This window comes from Drosophila kikkawai, chromosome 3R (assembly GCF_030179895.1).
Source record: "Drosophila kikkawai strain 14028-0561.14 chromosome 3R, DkikHiC1v2, whole genome shotgun sequence".
Taxonomy (NCBI): Eukaryota; Metazoa; Arthropoda; class Insecta; order Diptera; family Drosophilidae; genus Drosophila; species Drosophila kikkawai.
The window spans coordinates 30929028-30937872 of record NC_091731.1 but is presented as its reverse complement, the minus strand read 5'-3'; positions in this window follow the sequence as shown (position 1 = coordinate 30937872).

The following is an 8845-nucleotide window of genomic DNA, read 5'->3' as shown; positions in this document are numbered from 1 at the left end:
TAAGGATAAGGATGGGAATGAGGGCATCTCATGGCAGCACCGCAATTCGCCAGGCTGAAAGCACTTTGGATTTCAATTTGTGCAAAGCGAAATATTTCAGCTGAGCTCCTCCTGCTCCTTCGGCTGGCTGCACAGGATTCCCGCTTTAATCTTGCGGATTTCTTAGGAAAAAAGAAGGCGAGTAAAATAGATAAACAAGCGACAGCTAGGAGAAACCCATACCTAAACCAGAACCCAATTCCACACCCACTCGCTGGCAAACCCAATCCGTGAGGCCAAAACCTGAGCTGCAAGCCCCGTGTTATCCTACGAGGCACCTGCTCCAGTACCAGTTTTCTTAGCCAGGATTCTCAGGATGCTTCTACTAAGGCACTTGAAAAAATTAGAGATTAAATTTATAAGAATTTAGATTATTTTAACATTACAAAAGAGTCTTTAGATGCAATTTCTGTATTATATTAATTGAAAATAAAATAATAATTACCGAAACGGTTCTGTAAAAGCAAAATACTTCAGGTTCTTACCTTTAATGTGCAATATTATTTATTCTTATATCTAAACATAAATCAAATAGGAATTTAAAATACTCTCTTTAACTTATTTCCAGTGCATGTCTTAGCTCTTTGGTATGCATGAAATGTACGCGACGCCAAATTTGTTGTGCGGCGAGGCGAATGCTCAAAATGTTTCCAAACAATTCACACACAAAGATACCGAATGGGGAATGCAGATGGAGAGGGGGTAGCTGGGGAATCCCCCACATAGTCCACATATATTTTCAAATTCTTATTGCATATAAATTCGCACGTGGTGCGACTGTAATCAACATGGGGGCAAGGACACTTTTTACCATTTTTGCCACAACCCGAACCTGAACCCGAAACCCAACCCCAACCCTCTACTCCTTCGCCTTGTAGCAGTATCTTTAAAATGTTGCCATTTCTTGGCACTCGCTCATTAATCTTACTAATGATGCTGGCCAGCAAATTGCAAGCCAGCCAGCCAAGCCAGCGGAGAAAGGAGCGCCGAAAAAAGCCGGCTAAATGGGAAAACAAAAACAGAATCAGAATCAGTCAAGCAAAAGCCAAGACAGCGGAGTAATGAAAATGATAAGAAAATTTCTGCAGCAATGCACAGGAGCAGGAAAAACGAGCACAAGGCGTGGGAGTAGGTGGGGTGGAGTCCGGGAATATAATTAAAATACCTTCCATCATTAGTTTTGGAAAATGGTTTTGCGTGACACTTTCGAGGGCAGCGCTGCTGCTGCAGCCAAGCACAAGACTGCGATAACCCGCAGGACGAGAAAAAAAATACAGCAAGGAATAACAGAAGAACAAGGAAAACCCAAGGAAAAAGGACTATCGGGAGTGCTCATCAAAAAAAGTTAAATTAAGGCCGTTCGCAAGCGTGGGAGATGCCGAAAAAAAAGGCAGAAATTTTTCATTAAAATTAGAAACAAATCAATATTTTTTTTCGCTTAGCACGGGGACAAACAACAACAAAAACAAGGGTAATAGAAAAAAATAAGGACTCTCTCTCGGAGCGAATCAAAAGTCAGGGCAGGCAAAACAAAACAAGAAACAAGGATAATTAATGATTTCTGTGCGCTTATCTGGCGGCAGAATGGGGCTGGGGTGATGTCGAGCAACTTTTGCCATTGTCTGGCATTATCTTTTTTGCTCTGCGTGTGTTTATACTCCCTCTACTTCACTGAGGAAAAATTTAATAAATTATAAGGATGTTTCTAACAATTAAATATGGATAAAGCTTAAAAAAATACATTAAAATATAGTTTTTCTACAAGAAATCAAAGTTAAAATACATTTTTGATAAACAATTCAGATTTATCCCTACATTTGGCTTACATTTAATTCCCAATTAATTTGTGATATTTCTCTTGTTTTTAACCAAATTTATTTCCAGTGTTTCAATGCCCAGGAAAGTTCAGAAAGGTAAACGGCAAAAAGTTGCAGCCACATTTGACCAGGGCAGGAGGAGGACACACTGAAACAGGACGCGCGCGGCAGGACGAATGCCAAAGTGCCTAATCTTTAAATTCAAATCTCATTTGCTGGCATTCGAACCCCGGATCTCCGAATCTCCGGATCTCCGTCCGACCTCCTCCCATCTCCTCAATCCCTGTTTTTGTTTTGTAAATTAAGCGCAGCGAGCTGGGCTCCTTTTTTGTGTTATTTTGTCCTGGCTTGACTTGGGTTTGCCATTGCCATTGTTTGATTACAATTTAGCATTTCGTGACTGACTGAGCGGCGGAATGAAGGATCTATTTGTTGTCGCGTAATCTTGTGCAATCACTACAAAACGGCAATAAATCAGGATTATTGCGAATGTGGTGCGATGCGATGCGATGCGTGTGAAGCCCAAGCCGCAGTCCTGCCCACTTTTCCAGTTTTCCCACCCTCCTCCTGCTCTGGGAAAAAATGGAAGGAAAATCACAAAGGGAATCAGCAGGACTTGGGTTTTGTTTTCCGTTTCGTTTCTGTTTTTTTTTTCTGGTTCTCTGGGCTGGCTGCGTGCAGTCAATGATTTATGTTGGTGAATTTGAATAATTTATAATTAAAAATGCGGCGCGTGGAATTCGGTTACCCCGGAGTGTCCTGTAGCGGGTTCCTTGACTTGGCGACTTTCCTTGGTTGCCTCTCTCTATTCCTAGTTCGGGTATTCCCCCCTTCCAGGCGTGCATACTTTCAGGCTGTCAGGCCCTCATCTCCTTGGCTCCTGTCTCCTGGCTTTTGTCTCCTTTGGCGCTGCTCCTTCGGTTACTGGCTTTAATTACTTTTATCCTTTCGGCCTTTTTTTTTCCGCGCTTTGTGTGATGTTCCCATTTGGACATTTCCGCTGAAGCACTTAGAAAACTCTTATTACTTAATTATTAAATGTAATTATTATTTTTTATGCATATTGTTACTAACATTTCCACCATTTCCTTGGGCGCTTAAAGCCGGAGTTTTTTTATTATTAAAAATTTCAAATAATATATTAACGCATTCTAGCATTATTTTCTCTTGGTGCACTTGAGTTTCCTTTGTTTTTCATTTTTATTTTTTCGTTTTCCCGGTCTCTGGTTTCGTTTCCTTTCATGCCCTTCCTAATCTAGTTGCGGGCCTTATGGCTTTTAATTTCCTTTCCTTTCGCCCAATTTATCATTGCCCGGCTTAAGGTAGATATGGGTCAGAGGCACTTTCCCTTCCATGGGATCTCCGGAATAAGTATTTCCCCCGATATCTTTTGGGTCCTCGCATAGATCATGCCATAAGGTATATACCTAATGACCTCTCAATCTGTCCCCAAAATGCGGACCTGCTCCTCCTTTATTTGCTGCCTCTTAATGCAGGCGGGGATAGAGGCAGGGACCGGGACCACTTCCGTCCAGAATATCAGAAATTCATTCAAGGGGCTCCTACCGATCCTTTGATAAATGCGCTTTTCGGGTATGTAAGTCAGTAGCCAGTTGTCGTCGTCATGTGAAAAATTATTATGCGTTGATTTTGCTGGCTTTGAGCAGCCGCCGCCGACGCCGCCGCAGATTAAATAAATTCTGCCAGCCAGCCAGCCAGCCAGCCAGCCAGCCAGCCAGCCAGCCATCCAGTCGGACTGCTAAAAGCCAGAGATCCGCAGCAACATTGAAAACCCGACCCAAACCGGGCTTAAACCAGGCAATCCTGCTCAATCCGCGGCTGCAAAAAGTTGCAAACTCAATTGGAGAACCTGGGAACGGAGCGAACAGGAGGAGAAGATGGAGGTGGACTGGAAATCGGGGGGAATACGTAATCCCAGTTGCTCCATCAGTCTTGTTCGATCAATTGCACATGCGCACAGGTTTTGCAGAGATTTCTGGCCAGGCGCGCATTGTTTCCACTTGCCGAGTCGCTGGGTTCTGCTTTCCGCGTTCATTCTACAGATTTTGATACTCTTTCTAAAGGGTTACTAGACTTTTTTTAAGGGGAAAGTTAAAATGGAATATAAATTAAAGATTAAATTTTTAAAAAATGCAGAAAAATCCCAGGAAAACTATTCTTAATAAAAGTTGAATGAATTTTAGGCTGGTTTATAGTTTAAACTGATTTTAGTTTAATAAAAATAAAAAGTAATGCCTTTCTATTTCCTATAAACCGAACCCCCTTTCCTTAGGTGAGAGTACTCCCATCTTCGACCTTTAAAATTAACCCATTTCCTAAAGTTTTTTTCCAACCCGATCCCTAGCCCGATCGCTGCTGCAAGGGATTATGTTTTATTTATGCCCCGCACAGCGAACTTAACTTCAATAAATGTCCGGCAAATATGTGGAGCATGTGTTTCCCCCGGCAATTTTTGTCGTCAATTTTTATGTTTGACGGTCCATGGACGTAGACGTGGACGTGGACGTGGACCTGGTTCGATTTCAGCTCCTTAGCCTCGTTTTGGGACCGCATCGCATTGACCATTGTCGGCGGTGATGTTCTACATTTCGTCATATTATTCGCGGCATTATTGTCAACTGTGGCGGCCAGGCAAAAAACTGAGATGGCGGTCGATCTGAGGAGCACCGAAGCTGTCGCTAAGTCGTGATATTCGCGAAATGCAATTACAAAACGTGAATGGGAGCTGAAACGAGGAGCAGAAGGAGGATGAGGAGGAGACAGGAGGCGGGCCCAAGGCTAAATGCTTTGGCCGATCTACTCTGGCCAATTTCAATATGAAAACCCAATTATCACGACTGCCCTGAGTGACGCTTTTGTCTGTAATTGACTGTGGTTTAATTATAAAACGCCTCTTTGCCATCGCCTGCCAATCCCATTCCCATTCGTTTTTCCATTTCCCAGACCCCTTTGGAATCGAAATCCTGAATCCGAAAACCGCATCCTGTAGGGAAGCACTGGACACTTTGTATAATTTGCCAGCAGTTGGTACACTGAGGAAATACAAGCCAAGAAATTGAACTATGAACATTAAAGGGTTTGTTTATTAAATTTAAATTAAATATATATTTTTGAAGCTTAGAGAAATATTTAATTGGTCAAGGAGTTTATGTAGTTTCTGGCTAATATTTCTCTCTGTGCATTTGTCCAACTGTCTGGCTTCCATTTCGTCGTTGGCTGGCTGTTAATTTTGCACTCGCATAATATGCATTATCAATACATTTAAACCATTGTCAGGTCGGGCTCTCTTTTTTGGACGGGGAGCTGGATGGCTTGTGACCACAGAATTTGTGGAAAAGCAATTATGATTTTGTCATTTCGAGCATCCGAAAGATACCCAGCTTTGGGCCAGTTTTGGATCGGGGAAAAGAGAGAGAGTAGTGGCATAAAGCAGCCCCTGACATTGGCATTTTGTAATGGGAGTAGGCATAGGCCCAGTACCGTCTCTGAGTTATCACTGCTCACGCTTTCCGTTTGGTTTATGGACATGCCTTGCAGGTCCGCAATGATTAGATTTGGAAATGCATTCATTTCGGTTATTGTCGTTGCCTTCACCTGGGCACCCATTCCTCGTTCACCTGCAATTTGAGCGGCAATTGTGTGTGTGTGTGTGTGAGCTCACCTGTCGTTGCTAGCGTTGCATGTTTTAGTGGGCGGTTTTTGGGGGCGTCTCTGGCTCTCTCGGGTTGGCCGTTTGTGGTGCCATAACTTGGCTGAAATTAGCATTGATTTGGCTGCGGCCTGCCACAATGCATTGCCCCTAATCGATACCCAATGTTCCCTGTCCAACTGTGACTGGTTCTGTGCATTATCCTGGGGAAGTTTTTCAATGGGCGTATCCATTTTGGGGCTCTAAAGTGATCGATCGGTGGTGAATGAGCAGGGATTGAAATTGTAGTTGGATGAGGAACTATAATCTTTAATAAGTTACTGGGTTGTAACTTATATTACCTTGATTAAAGATTGTTACCTAAAATAATACTCTTCGAAAACCTTCAATTATACACAAAATAATTTAGAAACCCTTGAAAATTATAACAAAGAAACAAAATTAACTTGAATTAATTTAGCTAAACTTTTACCAAATACAAAAATCCATTCATAGACCAGAGTCCGTCTCTCCATAACACATAGGCACGTGACTTCGGACCAATCCAATCCCCACAAAAGTTTATTTTGATAAATGTTTTTGCTTGTAATGAGTCTCCAAGCATAACAAACCAAAGCCAAGGCCCTGTATTCCCCCTTTTCTAATTACCAATGTTAATGTGGTCGAAATCCTTTGGGGGTGCCAGCCGGGCGCGATTCGAGTGTGTGTGCAAATATGTATAACCGAGGGGTTGACCAAAGCCAGATCCAAAGCCAAAATCCTTTGGATCAGTCACCCTTTTGGAGTGTTTTGCCACTCGAAAAGTTTGCCCAAATCCGGGGGAAAAGTTCGGGAAGCCAGGAGACGAGGCAGCGGCGCACTAATTGACAAAGTGTTGAATTACATTTTCGGGCGCTTCAAAAATTCCTGCTTCCTTGGCGCGGGGCCCTGACATTAAGTAAATTATTTTTAATACGTTTATGGACTTGTGCATATGAACTATGAGTGGATAAGTATTCTTGCTGCGTGCGAGTCTCTGTGTAATTATGTAATTTTCACATGGATGTGATTTAATTACCGTAATGGGATTTGATCCTCCAGGAGACACAGAGCGAGTGTGAGTGTAATAAAACACTTAATATGATGAATGATGAATGAATCGCAGCAGCGAAGGGTTCGCTGCCCCTGGTGACCCCAGGGATCCTGTCCTCTCCTCCAGTCCAAGTCCGAGTCCGAGTCCTGCAGTATTCTAGTTGGTAGTCCTTGCCGAGTTCCATATATTGAACTGCCTTGCACTGCAGCTGGTTATTTCCCAGGCTTCCCTTTTAATTTGGCGCGTGTGGCAAATTGCGCCAATTTACTTATTAGAAACGCAAAGGAAAAGTATTTTCCCACCAGCGGCAAAAACAAGAGGAGGAAAAACGATTTTCAATTTTACACTGATAAATATAGAAATATTATTTAAAGAAAAGGAAAGCTTAAGAAGACATTTCGTAGAATAATACATATTTTTTAGGGTTTTAAGCATTCGGGATATTTCCTAAAAAAAAATAGTATTTTAAAAATCTAAAAAAACAAATATATTTAGGGATCATAATTTTTCTTTCTCTGCATTTAAGTTGCCTTGGAATTTTTTACAGGACGGGGCAGAAATTGCGTTTCGTCCTGTCAATGTCAGAGGAATTTCAGTTGCCGGCTTGCGTTCTCCTTTTTTTTCGGCTTCTCGTGTTTTTCTCTAAATCGAAAGTCAAAAAAGTTAAATTATTCATGGCAAAAAAGCAATTTGAAAGCGCAACGGCTCCACGTATTTGGTATTTCGATGGGTTTGCTAGGTTGGCTCGTTGGTTGGTCGGTCGGTTGGTCGGTTGGTTGGTGGGGCCCAAAGTTTTGTTCGAGTAAACGCAGTCAAATTGCAATTAGCCTTTTGTTGGGCGCCGTCTTGATTGCTTGCTATTGCTATTGTTGCTATTGCTGCTATTGTTGCACTTTGATGCATGCGTGATGAGGAGCGGGGGTTGGTGCCTGGGCCTCTCTCCTGGCTGACAGCAATTTTCCAGTTGTGAATTATGTGAAATTTTCGCTGCCTGCTGGCTGCTTGTGCCGTGGCTAATGGAAATGATTGCCAGCTAAAACGCAATAAGAGGGGGCGGAGGGTCTGGACTGGGCTGCCTGTCAGTTGGCTTTAATTTAATTTTGCACACGAATTAAAAATGAAATGAAAGCTACAACAAAAAAAAAAGTGCACAGCACTGAGAAATTCAAGTGAACAAGGGAACATGGCCAGCAAAGGGGGCGGTGGGACTCGGTTCTGATGCCAAACAAGCGCAAAGAAATGTAAACAATTCATTGAATTTGCAATTACACGCACATTTGGCACACACACACACACACTCGCACAGTGCGTGTAATGCTCGCATTGTTTGTATTTATTTCGGAATGTATCTCGCAGATACAGATACGCGTCATATATCCGCATCCGTGTGCGTATGGCATCCGCGCTTTATCCCCCCGAAAAGGGGGAGTGACGCCATTTAATGTTTGCACACATCATGACTCGCCCGATACGCTTTTGTAATCACAAACCAATTGGAAATACGTTTGGCATCCGCACCAAAAAAAAACGAGGGAGAAAAAACACAGTTTACACGCAGATGTAAATAAATAAATAACTGCGGTCTCCCCCGCTGGCTCTCGGCTGCCGTGGGTTAAACCCGTTTAAACCGCCCGCGAATCGCAAATCGCGAAATCGAACCTGGCCAGGAGCTCTGCGGGAGGCAGGACCTTATCGGAGCTTTCAGAGGTCTGAGGTGAGAATTAAAGCGTTTAAACGAAACCGCTTAATGGCCTAAAATTTGGATAATGGAAGCAGCATATAAACAAATAAATTCAAAAGCAAATTAAACAATATTTTCAGAATGTCACAATGAAGATTTAATAGTCATCAGCTAGATTTATTTTTGTAAACAATTTTTAAGAAGATGTAATTAAATTTTGAAATAGTACGTAATAAGAATAAAAGACTAATCACAAATTTCAGTGTCCTGCCAAACAGAAAAGACACAAGAGCATTTCATTAAATTGCAAACTGAAAAAAGAAACCAAACAAAAACCACCAAAAATGCATTTAATTTGTTTTAAAAAAATTCTTAAAATGGCTGCCAAAGCTGCGGCTCAGGGCTCTGAGCCTTTTACCCCAAGGGAAGGGAGATTGAAAGGGGAAAGGAAAAGGGAAAAGGAGTTAGGGAAAACTCCCTGGAAGCAATTAAAGTCGCCGGCGGGCCACTGCAGTTTGCATTAGAAGCGAACCCCCGAACGATGCTTTCGGTTGCTGCAACATCGC